Source organism: Triturus cristatus, chromosome 4_1 (assembly GCF_964204655.1).
Source record: "Triturus cristatus chromosome 4_1, aTriCri1.1, whole genome shotgun sequence".
Taxonomy (NCBI): Eukaryota; Metazoa; Chordata; class Amphibia; order Caudata; family Salamandridae; genus Triturus; species Triturus cristatus.
Window position 1 is genome coordinate 1,164,320,182 of NC_140585.1, and position 26,579 is coordinate 1,164,346,760.

At 50.7% G+C, this 26,579-nt stretch overlaps 1 protein-coding gene across 2 annotated transcripts in view; it reads right to left on the minus strand.

Annotated features, from left to right (window-relative positions):
* Positions 1 to 26,579, minus strand: part of AKAP8 (A-kinase anchoring protein 8) — a 797,769-nt gene that overhangs the window by 97,351 nt on the left and 673,839 nt on the right. The window lies entirely within an intron of this gene.

Sequence of the window (26,579 nt, forward strand, 5' to 3'; positions counted from 1 at the left end):
CATTGCTTCTTTAAGGAAAGGTGACCCACCTGTACCCCATCCTACCCTGCCTGGGCAGGTAGGTAGGTCAGTTCTCCTTTTACAGGACTGAAGATCCTGAGTGACTAGTGGTTAAACTTTCTTTTTGCTTCTCTGAGGAGCAGGGAGTTTTGTGTGCAGCTATAATGAGGATTTACCTGGAGCAGAGCTATTAATACAGGTAAGATAACTATCCCTTCTCCAGTAGGGACTTTCATTTATAGTTATAATTACTGAATAAACTAATAAACCAAGTTACAAAAGGCAGAGAAAAGAGAAAAAGACATGAAACACACTTTCCAAAACTATTCAGTAATGAATATGGCCCATCTAAGCATCTGCCCTGTAATCAGAGTCCAAACAATAATATCAAGTAAAGATATGCTTCAACCTCCAAGTAGCCGCTTTGCATACAAGATAAATGGAAACATTTGTATATATTGCAGCAGTTGCTGCTTTACCCCTTGTCAAATTGTAGTCGGCTTACCAGAAAAAGTCCTATGAACATTGTGACTCCATAGATACCCACAGCGTGGGCGAGAGTCCAATATGGCACCTCAATACCTGCTTCTTGAATGACGCTCCATTCTACCCATTCCTACTCAGTGAACTACAGTATTTCCAGAGATTAACCAGGACATGGTAGAGTCCCGGGGGGTGTTGTGGGCTGCCTCCAAGGCCACCATGAGGAGAAATTGCCCACTCCACCTCAATAGCAAAAAATTGAAACAATATGAATAGATGAATGATCTCAAAACAACCATTTGGGCACAGGAATGGATTAATCATGGACAACAGACAGAAGGAGTAGTTTCTTACCTGTAACTCCAGTTCTGTAGTAGGGGTATCTCTGTTATAGTCATAATCTAGGAATAGTCCCGCCCATGTGCGGGGACCCCGGAGCAATCAAAATATCTCTTAAGGTGTGCTGCAATTGCAAACCTGCAAAGACACTTAAGAGACAGACAAAATAATACAGCCTATTACAATATGGCTGCACTGGCCAGCACTTCATCTGAAGTGAACACAAAAGCCAAAATAAAGTTTAAATGTCATTTTTATTCACATCTGACATGTTCCTTTATTGTATCACACTCCCTTCACCAAAATCCCTTTAAACAAGAGAGAGGAAGGGGTGGACAGACAAGCCCCATAGGCTGTCATTATGTGTCTGCTAAAAGGATATCGTGCCTTTAAGGAACTCTCCAGAGACCCCCGGTATCCCAGGATGCACAGCCAAAGCAAGTTACTTTCAGTTCTTTTTGAAGGTGTATAACAACAGGCCTGATACTGTCATGTTACTCCACCGGGGAGGAGGGAGGGTCGCTTACGACTATAACAGAGATACCCCTACTACAGAACTGGAGTTACAGGTAAGAAACTACTCCTTCTGTAGTAGGGGATCTCTGTGTATAGTCATAATCTATGAATAGAATGGCAAGCCCATCCCAACCCACAAACAGCGGTGGAGTAAAAACCGAACACCAACAAATTACTGTGCAAACAAATTCCTCAGCGAAGCCTGTCCAACCTGCGCATCTGCCCTAGCATCAGAGTCCAGGCAGTAATGCTTTGTAAACGTATGGACCGACTTCCAGGTGGCAGCCTTACAAATGTCAGCAATCGGAACATTCCTAAGCAAAGCAGTAGTAGCTGCTTTGCCCCTAGTCGAATGCGCTGTAGGCTTACCCCCCAATGTCTTATTAGCTTTCTGATAACAGAGCTGAATACAGGACACAATCCATCTGGAGATGGACTGTTTCGAGGTAGCTAGACCAGTTCTTACTGAACCATAATTTACAAACAGTTGATCCGACCTGCGGATGTCTTTTGTCTTATCTAGATAGAATTTCAACACCCTACGCACATCTAGCGAATGCAGAGACCTCTCCGCCGGAGAGGAGGGATGCTGAAAAAATGTAGGCAAAGTTATCATTTGATTTACATGGAAATCAGATATCACTTTAGGCAAAAACTTCGGATGAGTATGCATTACCACTTTAGAAGCATGGAATACAGTATACGGCTCTTGACAACACAGAGCCTGAATCTCACTTACTCTCCTGGCTGATGTAATGGCCACAAGGAAGACAGCCTTCCAGGACAAATGCTGCAGAGAAGCCTTATGAATAGGCTCAAAAGGTTCCCTCATCAATCTGGACAACACCACGTTCAATTCCCATAGTGGAGAAGGTCGTCTAACAGGGGGAAACACCTTACGCAAACCCTCCAAAAAATCTTTCATCACAGGGATTTGAAAAATGAGGTTTGAGAAGGGCCCTTTCTATACGCAGTCAAAGCTGCGAGATGAACTTTAATAGACTGAAAATTAAGCCCAGATTGATCTAACTGCAGCAGATAAGGCAAAATAACATCTTCTTTACAGGATGTAGGGTCAATGTCCTTTGCCGTGCACCATAAGCAGAATCTCTTCCACTTATAGGCGTAAGAAGTCCTCGTAGACGGTCTATTCGCCTCTTTCAAGATCTCCATACAGTCCTGAGGTAGGTTCAAGTGTCCATACTGTACTAGCTCAGGAGCCATGCTGCCAAACTCAAGGACGAGAGATTGGGGTGAACCATCTGTCCTCCGAATTTCGTGAGAAGGTCCGGCCGACACGGCAGGCGCCGGTGTGGCAGAACAGACCGGTGAAGAAGGTCGGTGAACCACCATTGCCTCGGCCACTCCAGAGCAATCAGGATCATCCTGGCTCTGGATTGCGACAGCTTGATCAGCACCGCCGGAATCAGGGGAATGGGTGGAAAGGCGTAGAGAAAGCTGTTGGACCAGCTGATCCATAGGGCATTCCCCAGTGGCCCTGGTTGGTAGTACCTGGACGCGAAGTCGCGACATTTGCTGTTTTCTGCCGTAGCGAACAGATCGATATCCGGAGTGCCCCACTCTGCGAAGACGCCTCTTAGCACGTCGTCGTTTAGCACCCACTCGTGATTTTCTTGAACGAGCCTGCTGAGCGCATCGGCTTGGGCATTCTGCACTCCCGGCAGATGGGTTGCCGTGATCGTTGGGTTCCTGGCCACCAGCCAATTCCAGATTGTCTGTGCCTCCCGAGACAGCGTGCGTGAACGGGAGCCCCCCTGCTTGTTGAGGTAATACATGGTAGTAGTATTGTCCGTCTGAACTAGCAGGGAGTTCGTCTTGAAGGAGGGATGGAACGCCTTCAGGGTCAAGTGTACTGCTCTGAGTTCCAAAAAGTTGATGTGGTAAGTCATCTCCGTCTGTGACCATACCCCCTGAATCTGAAGAGGGCCCGAATGCGCTCCCCAGCCCTGGAGAGACGCATCGGTCACTATGGTCTGGACCGGAATATCCTTGTGAAAGGGAGTCCCCTTGCAGACATTCTCTGAGGAGCACCACCATTTCAGAGACTGAAGAGCGTGTTGGGACAGATGAATCTTGTCCTCCCAACGCCCCCGCCTCTGGTCCCATTGATCCTCCAGACATTCCTGCAGAGGCCTCATATGCAGACGTGCATTGGGGTTGAGAAATATGCAGGAAGCCATCGACCCCAGTAAAGAGGACACCGTCCTCACTGTAGGAGAGCGGGCTGAGAGGAGGTGCAGGGCCTTCCCACGGATCGATAAGCGTCTCTCCTCCGAAGGACACACGCTTGCGTTCAAAGTATTGACTGAGGCCCCCAAGTACTGGAGACACTGCACAGGGATCGGCACTGACTTCGACATGTTGATGTGCAGTCCCAGGCGATGAAGCAAGGCAGCTGTCCTGTTGAAATGACACTGGGCTTCCTGGTACGTGGAAGCTTTGATCAGCCAATCGTCCAGGTATGGATACACAAACACTTTGTTCTTCCGCAAGTGTGCTGCCACCACTGCCATGCACTTGGAGAACGTCCTTGGCGCAGACTTCAGACCAAACGGGAGTACTGTATACTGGTAATGGTTGTTGCCTACCAGAAACCTCAGGAACTTGCGATGCTTTTGTGCGATCGGCACGTGAAAGTAAGCGTCCTGCAGATCTATGGCGCACAGCCAGTCTCCTCAATGCAACTGAGGGAAATCTGATGCAGGGACAACATACGGAACTTTTCTCTGCGGATCCACTTGTTTCCTTGACGCAGATCTAGAATAGGCCTGAACTCGTTCTTGTCCTTTTTTCTGACGAGAAAGAACCTGGAGTAAAGACCTTTTCCTTTTTGCCTCAAAGGAACAGTTTCTATCGCCTTCTTCTTTAACAGAACGTCCGCCTCCCACTGGAGCTCTCGCACCATGTAGGGAGAGCGCACTGGTGGAATCTGTGGAGGCGGGCTGGTGAAACGAAGACTGTACCCATTGCAAACAATATTCAGCACCCACTTGTCCTGAGTTATTGTCCTCCAATCTGCCAGGTAGTATTGAATACTTCCCCCCACCGGAGCGGGTAACAGATGAGGGGGAAGTGACCTTTCAGGGCTTCGACCCGGCCGGGCCTTTGTTCCCCGACGAGGATTGATGCTGGCCTCTGCCCCTCTGGCGCTTTTGAAAGGACTGCCTCGGGAACTGTTGTTGTTGCTGGTGTTGTTGCTGTTGACCAGACTGACGCCCTTGGCCGCGTTGCTTAGAATAACGCCTGCCATAGGAACGGAAGGACCTCTTCTGTTCCTTGGGTTTTTCCAACCCCACTGCCTTCAGGGTTTCTGCCTCGGCCTTCATGCGGGCCATCTCGTCATCCGCATGAGACCCGAACAACGTCGTGCCCGAGAAAGGCAGGTTAGCAATCTTTTTCTGCGCTTCAGGTTTCAGAGAGGTAAGCCGCAGCCAGGAATGTCTCCTCATGTGTACTCCATGACAGTACCCATGGGCCGCCAGCAACGATACATCCCCCGCCGCACTGATGATCTGGTTGGAGACCATCATGCCCTCGTTCAACACCTCCTGGAAGTTCTCCCGTTTATCCCTAGGCAGGGAGGCAGCAAACTGTTGCAGGGAGTCCCAAAGCGATCGGTCATAGCGACCCAGCAGAGCGGAGGCGCTAGCAGCCTTCATAGTCGTGGCCGACGTAGAGCACATTCTCCTCCCCAAGGAGTCCATCTTGCGACTCTCCTTATCCGGAGGAGCCGTGGAAGAGGGCGTCGTGGAGTGTAGTTTCCGAGCCGCAACCACAATGACAGAGTCCGGGGGAGGGTCCACCCTGAGGAACGCCGGGTCCGAATCAGGGGCCCTGTACTTTTTCTGCAACAGTGAGGGAGCAGACTTCACCACAGCAGGTGTCAAGAAGACCTCCATGGCTGGTTCCTCCAAACCTGGAACCAAAGGAAGGAGGGGGCGTGATAGGTGAGCCTTGTGCAATGTCTCAAAGATCACAGAGGTAGTGGGAACCGGGACTGCAACTGAGATTCCCAATTTCGCCGCCCCCCTCATCAGTTCATCCTGGAAAGTGGCAATATCATCCACCGGCGAGATTCTAGTCGGTGGTGTTTCCGACAACGAGGGGGAGAGCCGTCCATTGCCAGAAGAGTCCGTATACCTCGTGCCTCTGGAACGAGATCTATATCTCCGTCGTCCATGCCTTGTGTGAGTGGACGATCTGCGTCTGCTCCGTGACCTCCGGCGAGAGCGTGACCTCAGTCTGCGTGGAGCCTTAGGAATCACCGGTAGCCGAGGAGACGGCGGGAGCTGTGGCACCGGCGGTGGCGGAGGTGGCGTAGGTCACTTAGGAGGAGGAGGAGGAGGCGGAGGAGGCTTCTGAGGCAGCGGCTGAGGGAGAGGCTGCAGAGCTCCATCACTCCTTGCAGGAGAACCCGGACCAGCACTGTCCGGACTCCCGTCCACCCTTCTCTTCTTGGCGGGCCTATCCCATGCTGAAGTAAACGAGGGGGAGCGCCGTCTTCTCCTAGATCCACGACTGGAGATCGTAATCACCGAAGACGTGTTACCAGATGTCCTCGACGTCGAACTGAGCGTCGACCTCGTACGGTGTCTCCTCGCCGTTCGGCGTCCCCTCGAAGTCGAACGGTGGCCCCTCGACGTCGAACGGCGGGTCGACGGAGAGCGATGTCTCCTCGACGGCGATCTCCTCCGCCTCGACGGCGATCTGTGCCTCGACGGCGATCTGTGCCTCGACGGCGATCTCCTTCGTCTCGACGGCATTCGCCGGTGTCTCGGCGTCGATGTCGTCGGCGTCGACGGCGAAGGAGACTAGCGGGGTCGCCTCGACGGCGAGCTGCGCTGTCTGTGGGGCTCGGTACGACGTCGATGGTGTGTCGACGCCGACTGTGGAATCCTCGACGGCGACCTAGTCCAAGGTCTCGCCGGCCCCTCTCTCGACGTCGAACGTCGAGAACGCCGAGATCCAGAGCCCTGGATCGACGGCAAACACACCGGTGCTTTACCTCTCGCCGTCGACGTCGTCGCCTTCGACGTCGAACGCGACCTACCAGCCGGTAGGTGTCGTTTCTGCTCCTTTTTCTGCCCGGAGGTCCCTCCAGTGGCTGAAGCATGGGCAGAGGAAGGGGAATGGGAACCACCATGCCCCGAAGTCCCACTGTCCTCTGCTTCTCCTGTCCCTGGAGGCGAATCTTCTCTCTGTCCCTCAGGGTCCTCTTGGAGAAGGTCTTGCAGATGTCACATGTAGCAGGGACATGTGAAGATGATAAGCAGAGGATACAGACATCATGTGGGTTCGTCTTGGCCATTTTCCTCCCACACTCAGGGCATTTATCAAATAAAGCCATGCTAAGAGTGGGTCAAACTGCACCAAATTGCAGGATGCAGTAGAGAAAGGCTCTAGACGTCGAATGAACAAACTTTTCTATAAAAAAAAACAATTTTTAACCAAATAACCACCCAAAAGGGTAGAGCTCAAGCTCCAGGGTCCTGCTAGCAGGAGCCGGAAAAAAGAACTGAAAGTAACTTGCTTTGGCTGTGTATCCTGGGATACCGGGGGTCTCTGGAGAGTTCCTTAAAGGCACGGTATCCTTTTAGCAGACACATAATGACAGCCTATGGGGCTTGTCTGTCCACCCCTTCCTCTCTATTGTTTAAAGGGATTTTGGTGAAGGGAGTGTGATACAATAAAGGAACATGTCAGATGTGAATAAAAATGACATTTAAACTTTATTTTGGCTTTTGTGTTCACTTCAGATGAAGTGCTGGCCAGTGCAGCCATATTGTATTAGGCTGTATTATTTTGTCTGTCTCTTAAGTGTCTTTGCAGGTTTGCAATTGCAGGACACCTTAAGAGATATTTTGATTGCTCCGGGGTCCCCGCACATGGGCGGGACTATTCCTAGATTATGACTATACACAGAGATCCCCTACTACAGAACAGATGCAGCATTGTTTAGCGCTAGATAGAGCTCCCCTGCAGAAGCTATACCTATAGGAGGCTCACCAGTGCAGGGTGGCTTCCACCAGATGAGTGTATGAGTGGGGGGGACAAGTTATTGGTGCACCACCAAGGACATAGAGTAGCAAGTAGTTCTGCAAATTGTGGGTGGGACTGGTACGAGGGTAACAACCACTTCTGTGATCGCCTCAGCTTCACTGATTACTATAGAACTTTGTATGCCGAGAAACTGCATCCTTCTCCAAGAGTACGAAAACCCCTCTTGTTGACGAGCTCCCAATGCCTGTCTGACCGCCTCCAAATTGGAGGACTTAATCTTACCTGAACACCGGAAGAAATAGGGGAGACTCTTACCAATCTGAACCCAGACAGAACACCAGGACCAGATGGATATACGGTGGAATATTATTGCAAACTCATCTAACGATCCTACCCCCTCTCTTGGCAATGTATCTAGAAGAGATAGACAAGGGTTGCTTCTCACCGGAGAAAGATTTAGCAACTATTGTGGTGCTGATTGTGAGAAGTTGGCCTGATGTATGATGTCACTAGTTCTAGTGTACACCTTATATCAGTCCAAATACCCTTATGGTGATTGAGGTAGTGGCATTGCTAGCGTTGGTCACTAGGTAATTCTCACCTAGTATGATCTGTCCAGGGTCCACAAAAGCAGGTGTCACCATTGTGACACTAGCCCCAGTGTCCCTGTAGGCCTGAGCCATTCTTTGGTTGATAAAAGGAGTCTGTCTGTACTTGGCCAGGTTACTGGGGCCTACAGTAGAGGACAAAGCTAAGTCCCCATCACAGATCAGAACAGCCCGAGTAGGTACTCTGACTAGGCCAGAATCCTCCTCAGTTCCCAGGGTTAACCCTACTACACCCTTTTGCTGGGAACCACCACTTACAGCTGAACTAGGGGGTACAGTTGCCTTAGGGGCAATGGTGGCTGGGGGCGTATCCTTTTTGGTGCACTCACTAAACCAATGTGAGTTGGACTTACAATAGTTGCACCATGGTTTCTTTTGGCCATCTTTCTTTTTATCCTTCTTGGGACCACCCTCCCCCTGAGCCTTTTGGGGGCCTGGTGAAGACTTCTGGTCTTTTTGTTTCTGATCATTACCCTTCTGGTCTGCCTTTTTCTGATCACCGCCCTGGTTCTGGTTTTTCTGCTTAACTCTAGTCCTGACCCATCTATCTGCCTTCTTTCCCAATTCTTGGGGAGAAGTCAGATCAGAATCAATCAGGTGTTGATGCAATAGCTGGTTTTGACAGTTGTTAAGTATTTGTTCTCTCATGATCAAATTATACAATCCTGTATAGTCCTTAACCTTACTTCCCATTAGCCAGCCTTCCAGAGCCTTAGTGGCACAATCTACAAAGTCAGTCCAGTCCTGAGTCTGTGTCTTCTGGGTATCCCTGAACAACAACCTGTATTGTTCAGTGGTTAGGCCAAACCCATCAATCAGAGCACTCTTCAGGACAGTGTAATTATCTGCATCCTCATCACTAACTGGGAGGAGCTTGTCTCTACCTTTCTCAGAGAAGGAGAGCCACAAGATAGCTGCCCACTGACTTTGGGGTACCTGCTGTACTTTGCAAGCTCTCTCCAAAGCAGTTATCCATTTGTGGATGTCATCCCCACACTTGTAGGGAGGGACAATCTTGCTCAGGTTTCTATTATCATAGTGCCTGTCTCTATCTTTAGGGATATTACTGCCACCAGTGGGTTCTGACCCACTTAACTTTTGCTCTCTAGCCAGAGCAAGCTTCTCCTTGGCAAGGGCAAGTTCTTCCCTCTGAATCCTCAGATTAGCTTCCCTCATTCTGGCTTCATGTTCCTTTCTCTCAGGGGAAGTCATTCCCCTGTGAGAGGAAACACTAGAGATGCTAGAGACATGGGAGTGGATGGATTCCCTTGAAGGGGATCTGTCCTTCCTGCTTCTCTGTGTAAGCCCACTTGGGGGTCTGTATGGGGGGACCCCATGCAAACTCCCATGTAAGCTTAGGTTAGCCTGGCTAAGTCTTCCTACTTGGCCCTGGCTGTCTACCTCTTCATCTGAAGTCCCATCTGACTCATCTGTGGTGGGTAGACCCTCCTTTGTACCTAGGGTACCTGCCTGAGAGGCTTTAAGAGCATCATACTCCTCTAGGAGTTGTCTTAACTGAAGGAGGGTAGGGTTTGCACCCTGTTTTATTCCTCTGGAGGTACACAATTGTCTCATCTCCTGGAATGTTAGGGTATCATATCTAGAGGGGGTCTTCTGCAGACCTGATCCTCCTGAGAGAGCATCTACTTGATCTCCTCCCAGAGACATGATCTAGTGAGGGTGTGGTGTGTGCACCTACCTACACTAGTTGTTTCTACTAAACCTCTCTGGTAGTTGTAGTCAGGGTGTGTTACTCCCTTCAACCTACAACTACTAAGTCCAGTAGGACTTAAGTATTATAATCTATGTTATATGTACCTAGATAATATCTGTGTGATCTTTCAATTTAGTATCTTAAGATTACAATGGTATTACAACAGCAAGCTCAGATCCCAACCGCTGCTCACCAATGTGAGAAGTTGGCCTGATGTATGATGTCACTAGTTCTAGTGTACACCTTATATCAGTCCAAATACCCTTATGGTGATTGGTTGTAAAGTCAACCTTATAGACCAGCTATCCTAGTGGTAGCATGGACAAGAGCAGTCTTAGGCTAAACTCTGAATGGCATGTGAAGCCAGCTGTGATACCATATATAATCCCTTGAATACCAAATGAAAGGACACCACAACAGATATATATATATATAAAATAAAGTGTATTTATTCTAGTCAAACCCTCAGCACTCTTTATGAGATTAGAGGTAAGTACAACACAGTCTTATTTAAGCATACATTAAGTCACACAGGTAAGTAATACAGTTAGGCCCTAGGGGCCACGCAAACCATATACTAAGTAAGTGGTATAAGGACCACTGTCACGGAAATAGAATAGGCCTAGGCCTAGGGAATCGCTGGGGCTACACTATACTACCAAAGGTTAGGAAGTGGGAGGCCCACGGGATTCGTGTGCAGAGTGAAAACACTCACGCGTAATGCGTAAAAGTCAATAGCAATAGTACAGTTTAGAAATCGATAGATTTAGGACACTTCCAGAGTAGCTAGGAAGTCGAGACTGGAAGAACAAGTTACTTACCTTCGGTAACGCTTTTTCTGGTGGATACAGTATCTGCCTGTGGATTCCTCACCTTGTGAATATCTCCTGCGCCAGCAACATTCAGAAACTTTTGTAGCAGTCCACGCCGATGAGGTCGAAGACGACGTCACAGAGGCACGGCTCCGCTCGCGACTCCGCTGACGTCACCGGCTCCATAAGAAGACCTCCTCGGCGTGATGACGTCAGTTCCGCCCCTTTTTTCCGTGCCTTCGAGGCACACGGACGGACTGACAGCAATATGCACATAAACAGTATACACAGTACACAATATGCATATCAACACACACAGTGTGGAGAAGAAACATCAAAACACTAGAAATAACCCAATGCCTTTGACAGATGTAAACACATCTGAAACACCATCAATAGAATTATAGACATAAAGTCACTGGTATAGAAGGACGGACAACGGGGAGGCGGGTGGGTCAGTGAGGAATCCACAGGCAGATACTGTATCCACCAGAAAAAGCGTTACCGAAGGTAAGTAACTTGTTCTTCTGATGGATACATCTGCCAGTGGATTCCTCACCTTGTGAATAGATTCCACAGCAGTCCCCCACTCCCGGAGGATGGTGTCCACCCTTCTATACCAGAAAGTCCTGAAGGACGGATCGCGCAAAATGTCCGTCCCTCCTCACCTCGGTGTCTAAACAATAATGCTTTGCGAAGGTGTGGAGGGAGGCCCAAGTTGCCGCCCTACAAATGTCCTCCACTGGAACACCTCTAGCTAAGGCAGATGTGGAAGACTTTGCTCTGGTAGAATGAGCCCTCAAACCCTCCGGAGGCTCCTTACCAGCTAGAGAGTAGCAGATCTTGATGCATAGCACAATCCATCTGGAAAGGGTGCGCTTGTGCACCGCACGACCCTTTCTGCAGCCAGCAAAGCCCACAAAGAGCTGGTCATCAATCCTGTAGTCCTTAGTCCTGTCCAGGTAAAAGCTCACCGCCCTCTTAGGGTCCAAACGGTGAAGTCTCTCCTCCTCCTTGGAAGGGTGTGGGGGAGGATAAAAGGAAGGAAGGGTAATGGACTGCCCCAGATGGAAGGGAGTTACCACTTTAGGCAAAAACGCAGCCCTGGTCCGGAGCACCATTCGTTCAGCATGCACAGTCAAAAATGGGGGTTTTGAACTAAGAGCTTGAAGCTCACTTACCCTCCTTGCCGAGGTGATTGCAATGAGGAACACTGTCTTAAAAGACAACAGTCTCAAGGGACACTTATGTAAGGGCTCGAAGGGAGAACCCATAAGATAAGTCAGTACAAGATTTAAGTCCCACTGAGGTACAATAAAGGGAGTAGGAGGAAATTTATTCGTAAGGCCCTTGAGAAACCTAAGCACAATAGGTGATTTAAATAAGGACGGCTGATCCGGCAGGCATAGGAAAGCCGACAAAGCAGATAAATATCCTTTTACAGTAGCCACAGCAAAGCCTTGCTGAGCAAGAGAAAGGGCAAACTGTAAAATATTAGACAAACGAGCCTTCAAGGGATCAATTGACCTCTCTCCGCACCAGAGAACGAATTTAGACCATCTATAGGAGTATATTGATTTGGTGGAGTGTCGCCTGGCCGATAAAATAACGTCCACCACATCCGGCGGGAGAGAGAAAGAATTCAGGTTGCCCCGTTCAATCTCCAGGCATGAAGGTGTAAGCTCTGGAGGTGGGGGTGTAGAACCTGCCCCTCCGACTGCGAGAGGAGGTCTGCCCTGAGAGGGAGACGGAGCGGAGGGCACGAGGAGAGGTGGAGAAGATCTGTGTACCACACCCTTCTTGGCCAATCCGGGGCGATCAATATTGTAGGAGAGTAGGGTCTGCTTTCTATGTTCACCCCCACTTTTTGCTTTTGCTTTACTGGTTTTCGACTTAGATGTGGCTGTGGGCCTGCTAATCAGACCCACAGCCCTGCTGTTCTCTCTCTAAATTAATACTATGTACTTTAGGTGCATAACCCATTTGGATAGGATCACCTTATTGGCCCCTGTACAGTGTACCCTAGGTACCCAGGGCATAGGTGTACCCTAGGCCTACCAGGGGCTGCAGCATGTATTATGCCACCCCTGGCCTGGCCTTCCATTTTGACACAACTGGCTGATCACTCAGCTGGGGCAAGGTCGTGTAATCACCCCTTGCTTAGGTGTAGTATTCCTATACCTAACTTACATATAGACACATGTGTACCTATCAGTCACTCCTATGGCAGGCCTTAACAATCCTGGAGGCAGAGTGCTTGGTAACATGTGAGATGGTGCTCTAGCATGAGCTGAGCCTGTCTGCAGCTTTCGGAACCTTGTCCTTATAGCTGTTCTATGATATAGCCTACCATATACTCTTAAAGTGCCTTATAATCTTAGACGGTTATGGTAACTATGGTTTGGCTTTATCGAAACATGTCGTGTAAGGTGTCTAACACTGTGGAATAATACCCCCATGCCATTTCTGGACATGAGAATATTATTCCCCCCTTCTAGAGGGAAAGACATGTTAAAATCATACTTCAACTGTTAGCCTCTGACCAAAGCCTCAGCATCACAAAATGGATGCTGCTGCCACGACACAAGTCTGACCTCCTGCAGCTGGGAGTGATCCCAGCCAGGGAGGCCTGGACAATAGGTTTCCTGCTTGGGGAGGTGCTAGCACCTCCCCAGACAGCCTTTAGTGTATTGGGGCAGGGTGGGCTGAAAGGAATGAGACATGCCTGGGGCACACAAGGTGTTCCTTGCATAGTCCAGTTCAAACCGGCGCTGGGGCACTCCAGCCCCAGCTCTGGCGCGAAACTGGACAAAGGGAAGTGGGTGTAACCACCCCCTCCCAGGTCCCACCCATAAGGCGTGACCTAGCAGGCATCCCAGCCCCCCAGATTAGTATAAGAGTGGGAGTTGGGCCTCAAGACCTTAGATTATCCTGAACCTGCAAAACTGAACAGAAACTCTGGACCTTCGACATTCGACGAAAGAAGAAGACTGAAGAATCTCCCTTGTAGCCAAGGAGTGGCTACCCTGTGCAAACAGGCACCATCAAGAGACTACCCTTTGCTTTGCGACCGTTCTACGAGGAACCGACTGCAGAGCCCGACCAGAGCCTTGACTTCCAGACTTCTCCGACCCTGATCCACATCCACAGCAAAGCTGAGATCCGTGGAGGCGACGAGCGACGTGGGACCGGCTACCTGGAAAAAGTTGCTAGTAACTTAAAGCGCAGCTTCTGAGGCACCCTCGAAGTTGTGCACCGGGGATTGAGAAGCCCCAACCCCAAGCACCATCTGCACCGAAGATCAGCCCCCCACACTCCACGAGTCCTGCGTGGGGCCCTTCAGCATTTTCCTGCTTGCCGCGTCTGTCCGGTTGCTTGCCCGCTGGCTAGTGGCCTCTGTGACGACGCACCCTGAAATCTTCTGCGCTGGTTTGGCTCCTCCAGACTGGCTCCCGCTTCTCTGCAAAGAAGAAGCACCCCAGACCTTCCTGGTCTGCACCAGAAGCAAGTCCTTCGTTCTTCGTGGGTTCCGCTTGCCAAGGCTTGGTGAGTCCTAGTCCAGCTTCGACGCCGCCGACAGCAAGAGCCTTCGTGGGACAGCTCGCCTCCTGGTCCTGGTCGTCCTCGACGCTTCCTGGTCCTCCTGGCTGCAGCGACAAGCTTCACCTTCACCTGCAATCTTCACGACATCGCCTGGTTCCTTCCTGGTTCCACATGGTCACTGGCTAGTGACCTTGACTCTGTCCCTTCTGCTTGCAGGTTTCTTCTCTTCTTGATCCCAGCCTTGGGATCCACCGGACACTCTTCACTGACTGCCTGTCAGCATCTTTCTTCAGGCATCCATAGGAGTCGACGACGAAAACGACGCATCTTCACCCCTATGCACCCGCAGCCTGTGGGCTAGGTAACTTGGGTACTCCGGTGCTCATCAGGATAGTGACTATCCTAGTGTCTAGTTTTCAAGTCTCAACTTCCTAGCTACTCCGGAAATGTCCTAAATCTACCGTTTTCTAAACTGTACTATTGCTATTGACTTTTACGCATTACGCGTGAGTGTTTCCACTCTGCACACGAATCCCGTGGGCCTCCCACTTCCTAACTAACGCTAGTGTAGTGTAGCCCCAGCGATTCCCTAGGCCTAGGCCTATTCTATTTCCGTGACAGTGGTTCTTATACCACTAACTTAGTATATGGTTTGCGTGGCCCCTAGGGCCTAACTGTATTACTTACCTGTGTGACTTAATGTATGCATAAATAAGACTGTGTTGTACTTACCTCTAATCTCATAAAGAGTGCTGAGGGCTTGCTTAGAATAAATACACTTTATTTTATATATATATCTGTTGTGGTGTCCTTTCATTTGGAATTCAAGGGATTATATATGGTATCACAGCTGGCTTCACATGCCATTCAGAGTTTAGCCTAAGACTGCTCTTGTCCATGCTACCACTAGGATAGCTGGTCTATAAGGTTGACTTTACAACCAATCACCATAAGGGTATTTGGACTGATATAAGGTGCACACTATAACTAGTGACATCATACATCAGGCCAACTTCTCACAAATATGACTTGGGCCCGGTCTTGGCGAATCTTCCTCAGAACCCGAGGAATCAAGGGTATGGGAGGAAACGCGTAAAGGAGTTGTGAGCTCCAATCTATCTGAAACGCGTCCCCCAACGCTCCCTGCATAGGATACTGGAGACTGCAGAATGACGGGCAGTGAGCATTCTTGTGAGTGGCGAACAGGTCCACCCGAGGAGTTCCCCACATCCGAAAGACGTGAAGAACTACCTCTGGATGAAGCCTCCACTCGTGATCGGCGGAGAACTGCCGACTGAGACTGTCCGCACGCACGTTCAGAACTCCGGCCAGATGATTTGCCATCAGACAAATCCGATGGTCCTGAGCCCAGGACCATAGACGCAGGGCCTCTCTGCAGAGACAAAGAGACCCCACACCTCCCTGTTTGTTTATATACCACATCGCGGTCGTGTTGTCTGTCAGGACTTGAATCGACTGACCGCGAAGGGAAGGAAGGAAGGCCTTGAGTGCCAAACGTATCGCCCGTAATTCCAGAAGGTTGATGTGCAACAACCTTTCTTCCGGAGACCAAAGACCCTTGATCTCCGGATCCCCCAGATGAGCACCCCACCCTAGAGTGGAGGCATCCGTTATCACCGTGGTCACCGATGGAGGTAGATGGAAGGGCTTTCCTTGGGACAGATTGCCCTCCACGCTCCACCAAGATAGATCCGCTGCAGCTTCTCTGGAGATCCTCACAGACTCCCTGAGATCTCCCTTGTGCTGATACCACTGCTTGCGGAGGCACCACTGGAGCGCCCTCATGTGCCAGCGTGCATGGTTGACCAACAGGATGCAGGAGGCGAACAGACCGAGCAGGCGAAGGACCTTCAGAACTGGAACGACCGCTCCGCTGTAAAATAAAGGAATCATTTCCTGAATGTCGAGAATCCTTTGAGGAGGAGGGAATGCTCGACACACAGTAGTGTCCAGTACCGCACCTATGAACAGGTTGCGCTGAGAGGGCACCAGGTGAGACTTGGGCACATTGATCGAAAAACCCAATCTGAACAACAGCTGAGTTGTATCCCGCAGATGGCACAGCACCTTCTCCGACGACTCCGCCTTGATCAGCCAGTCGTCCAAATAAGGGAAAACCGAAATTCCCGATCTTCTGAGATGGGCTGCCACCACTGCCATCACCTTTGTGAAGACTCGAGGTGCCGAAGTAAGACCAAACGGGAGGACCGCAAACTGATAATGCTGCGACCCTACCGTGAACCGGAGATACTTCCTGTGCGACTTCAGAATGGGGATGTGAAAATACGCATCCTGCAAGTCGAGCGACACCATCCAATCCTCCTGATTCAGCGCCTGAAGAACCTGCGCAAGGGTGAGCATCTTGAACTTCTCCTGTTTCAGGTAAAAATTCAGGATTCTGAGGTCCAATATCGGACGCAATCTGCCGTCCTTCTTCGGGATCAGAAAATACCGGGAGTAGCATCCCTGACCCCTCTCCTGCTCCGGAACCACCTCTATCGCACCTTTCTGAAACAACTTCAGGACTTCCTCCTGTAGGAGAAGACGGTGGTCCTCCGAGCAAACCCCTTGGCAAGGAGGGTAATTTGGAGGGAATTCCCGAAAGGGAAGGGCGTACCCATTTTCTACAAGATCCAGAACCCAGAGATCTGAAGTTACAGATTCCCAATCTTGTAGAAAATGGGTAAGCCGGCCCCCCACAGGACCAGCATGATCCGGAATGCCGAATCTAGGGCTGTTTTGCGGTGGTGGGAGGGGCTGAGGAAGAGGAAGAGGAGGAGGAGAGTTGGCGGCCACGTGAGCGACCTCTAAGTCTTCCTCTATATCCCTTGGAACTTTGCTGCTGCTGCTGCTGCTGGGCTGGTCTATAAGAACGAAAACTCGCCCTACCAAAACCTCTGTACCTCTTGAAAGTACCTCTCGGCTGGGATTGAAGGCCCAACGACCTAGCCGTAGCCTTACTCTCTTTGAAGCGCTCGAGAGCAGCATCAGCCTTCTTCCCGAACAGACCAGACCCATCAAAAGGTAAGTCCAACAAGGTTGACTGGACATCAGAGGAGAATTCGGAGGACTTAAGCCACGCACCCCTCCTGGTGGCGACTGAAGACCCCATGACCCTGGCAACTGAGTCTGCTGTATCCAGGCCACTCTGAATAACCTGGCGAGCAGCCGCCTGGGCATCCGATAGTACTTCATGGAAGCCTGCTCTATCCTCCTCTGACAGCTTCGGTGCCAACTTTTTAGCTGAATCCATAAGCGCATGGATATAGCGCCCCAATAAGCAAGTCGCATTAGAAGATTTTAATGCCATACTGGCTGATGAAAAGACCTTCTTGGCCGATTGGTCTACCTTCTTGGCCTCTCTGTCCCCTGGGACTTGAGGAAACGCACCTTTTGAACGTCCAGAACAAGCAGCCTGAACGACCAGGCTTTCAGGTGAAGGGTGTGATGACAAAAACTCAGGATCCCCTGGAGCCACCCTATATCTCCTTGCAACCACCTTGGACACCGCAGGAGCCGAAAAAGGCTTGCGCCACACATCCAACACAGGCTCTAATATTGCTTCATTAAAAGGCAACAGCGGCTCTGACACCGCAGTTGGAGAGTGCAACACCTCAGTCAAGATATTAGACTTGAATTCAACAGATGGCAATTGAAGGTCCAACAACTCTGCAGCCTTTCTGATTACAGCATGATAAGGTGCCGCGTCTTTAGAAGGTTCATCCGATGGAGGAGTGATCTCCCACTCCGGAGACAAATCCAACCCACTTGCCTCCTTCAACTCGTCAAACACCTCATCGGATTCGACCAATTCCCCCTCTTCAGCCTCGTCCATAAGATAGCGCCTCTCCTCCAGCACTCTCTGCGCCTCCCTTCTGTAACGGATCCGCACCTGCGGCGTCGGCGGCGCCGTGATCGAATCCGACGGCGCCGGCAGAGGCGTCGAACGCGGATCAGCTGGAGCAGCCGGCATCGAACGAGGTCGAGTCGGCGCCGGTGAAGAGGGAATCGGCGTCGATGTTCTCGGCGCCGGCATCTGCCAAGACGGCGTCGCTGGGAAGAAAGGCATAAACGGTGCTTGAGGATAAACCTGCGGCACTCCCAGATTAAAAGCCATCGGACCCATCGGACCCATAGGTGCACCAGAGGTATACATGGCCCGAGAAAACACCCCGTACATCGCATTGAGATAATGCGAGGGGTCCTGACCTGGATTAGGGAAAGCCGGATACTGGTCAGGTAACACCGGACTCGGGCCAGCCGGCGCCGACGGTGGAACTTGCGGCATCACAGACTCACCCGGAGCCTGATCATCCTCATCCTGGGCCGGAGTCGGAGACGGAGCCGAAGGACCTGCAGGATCTGGAGAAGCCATCGGCGCCGGAGAGGACGCCGGCACCGGCGATTCAGCCGGAGCCGGAGAAGACACAGGAGAAGAAGGAGCAAGAGGCGAAGCCGGGACAGGAGAAGGAGACACTGACTCCCTTCGACGCCGAGCAGGTGATTTAGACTTCGACGTCGAGGCCTTATGATGAGACGAATGCCTCCTCTTCTTCTTATGCTTCTTGCTCTTTGAAGCATGTCCCGAAGTCGACTTGGAAGCCGACCTCGACCTCGACCTAGATCTTCTTCTACCTCTTTTCTCCTTTTTCTTCATCCGGGCGATAAAGAGCTTTGCCTCTCTTTCCTTAAGGGCCTTCGAGCTCCTCTTCCTGCAACACGAACATCCTTCAACATCGTGGTCCGATGACAAACACCAAACGCAGTCGTCATGCGGGTCAGTGATGGACATGTGTTTGCCACATTCACGGCAAGGCTTGAAACCAGACTTCCTTGCCGACATTCTCGAAGAAAGACAGAGAAACTTCGGAATAAACACAAAATAACAGGTAAAGCTACCAGTAACGATTCCCGAAATCCGTTGGCGTCGTCGGCGCGGAAAAAAGGGAACTGACGTCATCACGCCGAGGAGGTCTTCTTATGGAGCCGGTGACGTCAGCGGAGTCGCGAGCGGAGCCGTGCCTCTGTGACGTCGTCTTCGACCTCATCGGCGTGGACTGCTACAAAAGTTTCCGAATGTTGCTGGCGCAGGGGATATTCACAAGGTGAGGAATCCACTGGCAGATGTATCCATCAGAAAACTAGACACTAGGATAGTCACTATCCTGATGAGCACCGGAGTACCCAAGTTACCTAGCCCACAGGCTGCAGGTGCATAGGGGTGAAGTTGCATCGGTTTTCGTCGTCGACTCCTATGGATGCCTGAAGAAAGATGCTGACAGGCAGTCAGTGAAGAGTGTCCGGTGGATCCCAAGGCTGGGATCAAGAAGAGAGGAGACCTGCACGCAGAAGGGACAGAGTCAAGGTCACTAGCCAGTGACCACGTGGAACCAGGAAGGAACCAGGCGATGTCGTGAAGATTGCAGGTGAAGGTGAAGCTTGTCGCTGCAGCCAGGAGGACCAGGAAGCGTCGAGGACGACCAGGAGGCGAGCTGTCCCACGAAGGCTCTTGCTGTCGGCGGCGTCGAAGTTGGACTAGGACTCACCAAGCCTTGGCAAGCGGAACCCACGCAGAACGGAGGACTTGCTTCTGGTGCAGACCAGGAAGGTCTGGGATGCTTCTCTTTTTCAAAGGAGCAGGAGCCAGTCTGGAGGAGCCAAAACAGCGATGAAGATTTCAGGGTGCGTCGTCACAAAGGCCACTAGCCAGCGGGCAAGCAACCGGACAGACGCGGCAAGCAGGAAAATGCTGAAGGGCCCCACGCAGAACTCGTGGAGTGTGGGGGGCTGATTTTCGGTGCAGATGGTGCTTGGGGGTGGGGCTTCTCAATCCCCGGTGCACAACTTCGAGGGTGCCTCAGAAGCTGCGCTTGAAGATACTAGCCACTTTTCCCAGGTAGCCGGTCCCACGTCGCTCGTCGCCTCCACGGATCTCAGCTCTGCTGTGGATGTGGATCAGGGTCGGAGAAGTCTGGAAGTCAAGGCTCTGGTCGGGCTCTGCAGTCGGTTCCTCGTAGAACTTGGGCAAAGCAAAGGGTAGTCTCTTGATGGTGCCTGTTTGCACAGGGTAGCCACTCCTTGGCCACAAGGGAGATTCTTCAGTCTTCTTCTTTCGTCGAATGTCGAAGGTCCAGAGTTTCTGTTCAAGTTTGCAGGTTCAGGATAATCTAAAGTCTTGAGGCCCAACTCCCACTCTTCTACTAATCTGGGGGGCTGGGATACCTGCTAGGTCACGCCTTATGGGTGGGACCTGGGAGGGGGTGGTTACACCCACTTCCCTTTGTCCAGTTTCGCGCCAGAGCTGGGGCTGGAGTGCCCCAGCGCCGGTTTGAACTGGACTATGCAAGGAACACCTTGTGTGCCCCAGGCATGTCTCATTCCTTTCAGCCCACCCTGCCCCAATACACTAAAGGCTGTCTGGGGAGGTGCTAGCACCTCCCCAAGCAGGAAACCTATTGTCCAGGCCTCCCTGGCTGGGATCACTCCCAGCTGCAGGAGGTCAGACTTGTGTCGTGGCAGCAGCATCCATTTTGTGATGCTGAGGCTTTGGTCAGAGGCTAACAGTGAAGTATGATTTTAACATGTCTTTCCCTCTAGAAGGGGGGAATAATATCCTCATGTCCAGAAATGGTATGGGGGTATTATTCCACAGTGTTAGACACCTTACACAACATGTTTCGATAAAGCCAAACCATAGTTACCATAACCGTCTAAGATTATAAGGCACTTTAAGAGTATATGGTAGGCTATATCATAGAACAGCTATAAGGACATGGTTCCGAAAGCTGCAGACAGGCTCAGCTCATGCTAGAGCACCATCTCACATGTTACCAAGCACTCTGCCTCCAGGATTGTTAAGGCCTGCCATAGGAGTGACTGATAGGTACACATGTGTCTATATGTAAGTTAGGTATAGGAATACTACACCTAAGCAAGGGGTGATTACATGACCTTGCCCCAGCTGAGTGATCAGCCAGTTGTGTCAAAAGGGAAGGCCAGGCCAGGGGTGGCATAATACATGCTGCAGCCCCTGGTAGGCCTAGGGTACACCTATGCCCTGGGTACCTAGGGTACACTGTACAGGGGCCAATAAGGTGATCCTATCCAAATGGGTTATGCACCTAAAGTACATAGTATTAATTTAGAGAGAGAACAGCAGGGCTGTGGGTCTGATTAGCAGGCCCACAGCCACCTCTAAGTCGAAAACCAGTAAAGCAAAAGCAAAAAGTGGGGGTGAACATAGAAAGCAGACCCTACTCTCCTACACTGATGGACCCTGACTGGCCCTGGACCAGGACCGATGTTGACTCTTTCCACCCAATATCCCTTATAAACAAGCATAACACTGTTTGCCAGGCTTCTGGCGAAGCTGGTTCTCTGTGTGCTGGTGTGCTTGGTCCATACGGATTAGTGCTGCTTCATCCCCTATTGCTGTATGAGACACTGCATACAAGAGAGTTCATTCGGCCCTTGCACAATTCCAGTCCTCACATTGCTCATTGACACTTATGTTCATTGACTTCAAAAAGACTTTGACTTGCTAGACCGGGCATTTCTGGAGGAGGTATTGCTTAAGTTGGGATTTGGCTCCCAATTTTGATCACATGTTCATGTACTGTATGCACATCAGCAGGCCAAAGTGCCGGTGAATAGTGTGCTTTCCTCCTGGTTCCTGACACTTCGAGGGACCAGGCAGGGGTCTCCCCTTTTCACTCTGGCCACAGAGCTGCTGGCAGCATGGGTGTGATGTGCATGCAGGTCGGGGGTTTGACTGGGACTGGCAGTGGAAGATAGGATCTCACTATATGCGGACAATTTTTTTCTGTTCGTGGCTTGCCCCGACATCACAGGACCTCAGATGATTCATATCCCAGATACCTTCGGGGCAGCATCCGGCCTCCGTGTTAATTGGGCCAAGTCCCTTCTGGTCCCTCTGAGGAAGGCCAAGGAGGATGAGACCTGGCACCTGAATCTCCAAATATGCCGCCTACACTTCCAGTACCTGACATCCACATTGTCTGGGAGCCTGGGCTAACTTGGACTCTGAACTTTCGGCCGCTTCTCTGTAAAGCCTAGGTAGATCTGGATAGATTGGCCAAGATGCCCTTCAGCCTATTGGGCAGAGTACCCTGTTCAACATGATTGTCCTGTCGCACAGGATATATGTGCTTCAGAAATTCCCTCTCCTCATCCCACAGAGTTGATTTTGCGCTCTGTCAGCTAAAGTACATAGATTCTTATGGGTCAACAATCTCTCTAGAATTACATTCGGCAAGTATGTGCAATCCACATATGACGGCGGGCTTGCCAAGGCAGATGTCCATCTCAACTACTGAGTGGCACAGAACCTGGTGGCTAAAGACTAGATGCATTGGGGATGGAAGGACCTGGCATTTAGAAGAGAGGTTGCCTTTATTGGCCTTAACAGTATACTTGATTGTTTATATGGTGCACCCATTACCAGGGCTCCCCCAGAGGTGACTAGGGTAGTACTTCAGACATGGAGATTGGCGTTGTTCTGCGCTGGACTGGCGGGTGATGCTCAGGACCCCCCTTTGAATGGGCCAGTGGCTGGACCAGGTGCCGCGGCTTGAGGGATTCTGCAGATGAGATCGGATAGGAATATCAAAGGTGCGGGACATATGGGAGGGCACACATATAAAGTACTTCCAGAAGCTCCAGACGGAATTTACTCTCTATAAGTCCCAGTTCTATTAATATCTACAGTTGCGGCATGCCCGGTTATGAAATTAAATGAATTGAAAATTTATTTTATAACGTGCACGTTTGCCCAAAGGTGTCTTGGCGCTACCAGCTGCAAGAAAGAGCAGAGATAGCAACAAAAAACAGGCTAGAACATTCAGAACTTACAACCAAGCTCTCAACCTGTCAGATGCTACGGCGTGTCACAGGTGCTTGCCCCTCTCCCTTTCACCTCTGGTCCTGGACATTTTGGGTTGCCCTGTCCATCTCTTGCTTAGAGCACTGCAGCAGTTGTTACCCTCCCCAGAAGTCAAGCCTGTACCCACACAGGCACCCCAAAAGCAATGACCATATGCCCCGTCAATGTGGCAGGCTACAGCAGGATTCAAGGATCTACTGCAGGGATCATGGATCTACCTTATGATTCCAGAGGGCATGGCCAGGTGCTTGGTTTTCCTGCATGTAGATAAGAGGAACACTCTTTGTGTGCTATGTTCCTCATCTATATTATTCTGCTTGGGCTCAATTCTTCACATCTGTTTCTTACTCTCAATTCGAGACTATTTGCAAGCAAGATGTCAAGATCATCCTCCCAGAAGTTTTCTGTTTGCAGCGATTCTTGAAATTCCTTCTGCAGTGTCACCTCAAAAACTTTCCTTGCAATTATTTGAACTCTCCCTGCACTATCTAAAGTGGCTTCAGGTTAGAGATAGCTAGCTGTCAGGATTGTGGGACTCCTGTTTGGCCCCTTTACTAACGTACTTAGTTTCTATCACACCCTCAAAGCTCTGCTGTAACAACTGCCTCTTGGGCCTATGCACCATTATATGCAAATTCTGTTTGAACCTTTGTTTCTGATCTACGGTCTCAAGTTATGAAGCATTAATAACTGTTATAGGACACTGGAACAAGATCTGTCTTATGACTATTCTTTTGGCTCTCGCAACATAAAGGTACAGTGCTATTGACATGTTTATTTTTTTGGACTGTAGTGCATAAGTTAGTTACTAAGGGTCTAAATTAGAGTTTGGCAGACAGGGTACTCCATCACAAACATGATGGAGTACACCGTCTGTGTAAACGCACAAATCAAGTACACTTGGCTGTTAATGGGAGACCGCAATCAAACACATTCATGGTGGTGTATATATTTAAGCTTACGCCTGAGAGATGCACAGCATTTCAACTTCTAAGTATACTCTGCCAGCAACAACTGGTGCAATCTACTTGTAACATTTGAACATTAATGATCTATATTGAAATAGATGAGACGGACATGCATGCACATAATAGAGTCTACGTCAGGACCGGAGGCGAGGATTATGCTTTAACTTTCTCCACTTTATTAACAAGCAGCAATTTTAAAGAACTGGTCAAAACTAACATTCCCATGAACCATAGGGAATGGAATAGAGTTTTGAACAGTAGAGTAAGAAGTCCATGTACAGAGTGTCCACAGGAATCCACCAATCACAGGGCCTCCGACACCTCGTAGTCCTCTGTCAGCCTCTACTCCCCCTCTTTCTTCGCTGCTTGCAGCCAGATAAGTGCCTTTGTTTTTCTCTAAGAAAATGTTCTTCTATTTTCTTTGGTTTTAATCTGTTATTGACTATTGTTTATGGTGCTGTTCTCTATCTATGATAGCTTGATGGTAATGTCGGTTTTCCGTACTGTATATTGGCATATTTAGCCTGTGGTATTGCCTTCATTGCTCTGTCACTGAGGTTTTCACTGTGACTGGTGTTCGTGCGAAAGCGCTAGCGGTTCTTACTTTTCACCGCTGCGCGTTCGCCTGAAGGTTTTCTTGAGTGTGTACTGACTTACTTTGTTTTCCAAGCGCGCCCGCTACTCTGGCTGGCTTGTTTACGGCCGAGGGAGCTTCATCTCCCTAACGGCCGCTTCTGGTGCTGGCTCGCGGTCTGCTCCTCCGGCCGCTAGGGGGAGCCTGTGTGCCCTCGTCCCACGGCGCGCGCTATAACGGCATTTTGCGCATTCCTTAGCCGACGAGCAGCACCGCGGTGGAGCCTTGATCTGCCTCTTACACCCACATGGTCTGTACTCTGCCATTAGGCAGACATTTCTGTTGCGTGCACACCACTTCTCACGCCAGTGTTACCGGGTCAGTAGTCTGCCATTAGGCAGCTGGGATTGATTCAAAGGGGTCAGTATTAGGCCTTTTTCTCTACGCTCCTGGGGAGTCTGTCACGTGGAATTTTAGCATTCCAGAGGCCCATTTCAGAGGCAGACTGCCCATTAATACCCTTCTTGCACCTGGGCTGTTGGGCCTGGGCTGTTGCCCTATTTAAACGCAGGCTCTGCTTGCCCAAAGTGTAGGCTGACACCCAGCCCCTATATCTGATCTACCTGTCTCTTGAGTTGCCCACTTACCTGCTGATGGTTTTTCTGCCTGGTGTCATGGACTCTTATCAGGAGGCTTACCAGGATGACCAGTGGGAGGAGGAGCCCCTTAGTGCCCTACCTTGGGATGATTCCTTCTACGACGCAGTGGACAATTCCATTCATACTGCGGTCGCAGAGGCAATGGTGCCGTTAAAGGATCGCCTGACTCGAAAAATTGATAAGGCTTGTGAGCTTTTGGCCAAAGCTGCACAGTTTGCGCCGAACCCTACCCCAGGGGATGCCATGACGGATGCTCAGCCACCACCTTCTAAGCGGCCACGAGACTCAGGTGTCGACGCTGATGCGTTCAGTCGCCTTAAGTAGGCATTTCTGGCCAGTTCTCAGCCTCCCCAATCCCTGCTGTAGAAATACCGGCTCCCCAGGGGGCAGATGACCAGGACGATGTGGAAGGTCAAGGGGACGTAGACGATGACGCCAGCCCTTCTCGACCATGGCGCCCTGCTCGCCCGACCCCGGGCTCTGGTGACCAAAGCCTATGTGCCGATATGTTGGACCCCGAAGACATCCTACACCCTCGGTCATTGGACTGGGCCCCTTCAGAAAAGGTAGCCCAATATGTGGCCAGCCGTATTTGGCGACCTTTGGAGCCGGGAGCTCGTAACTGCCTCCGGGCGGAGTGCCCTCGCCCATCATTGGAGCGGAAGGTGGTGGCCACCCCAGATATAGATCCCCCGCATGGCCACCTTCTTACAGAAGTTTGTGAAAGACCCTAAAATGGGTATCGACAGGTCTTGGCGAGCTTGCCAAGACAAGCTGTTGGATGCATTGGGCCCTGCCACTAAAAGTTTAGACATGGCCGAGGAGGCAAAATCCTCAGGTTCCCATATTTCCCCTGATCACCTCTCCTCTTGGGCGCAGAGGGTTGTGGTTTTCCTCGGAAACGCTAACTGCGCCCTGTCTACTGAGCGCCGGATGTCCCTTCTCATTAAGATAGACCCCAAGCTTGGGGATCTCGCTGACTCGGAAGTGGGCCCCGTCGTCCAGGGCGGTCTGTTTGGGGAACCTTTCATCATGGAGTTGGGGCGGTTTGTCAACACTTTTACGTTGTTAGACAAAGCCCAGTCTTCGATTAAGAGTGTGTTTCACTCTTGGGTTTTCTGCGGGGCCGGACGAGGTAGGGGGCGCTTGTCCGGCCACTCTATTAGCAACAGGGGACAAGGCTCCAACTAAGGCCGTTACCAAGACCAAGCGAGATTTGGGAACTTCTACCCGACAACAGGCCGGCGTGGCAAAGTTCAGGGCAGCAGAGGCAGTGGAGCCTCCAACTCTTCTGGTGAGTGTTCTCCCTTCTTGCCGTCTAAAAGTGGGGGGCCGGTTGGCGTGTTTTTTCCAGGCATGGACTTCCATCATAGGGGATACCTGGGTGTTGCAGACGGTACAGGGGTTCCATATCGAGAT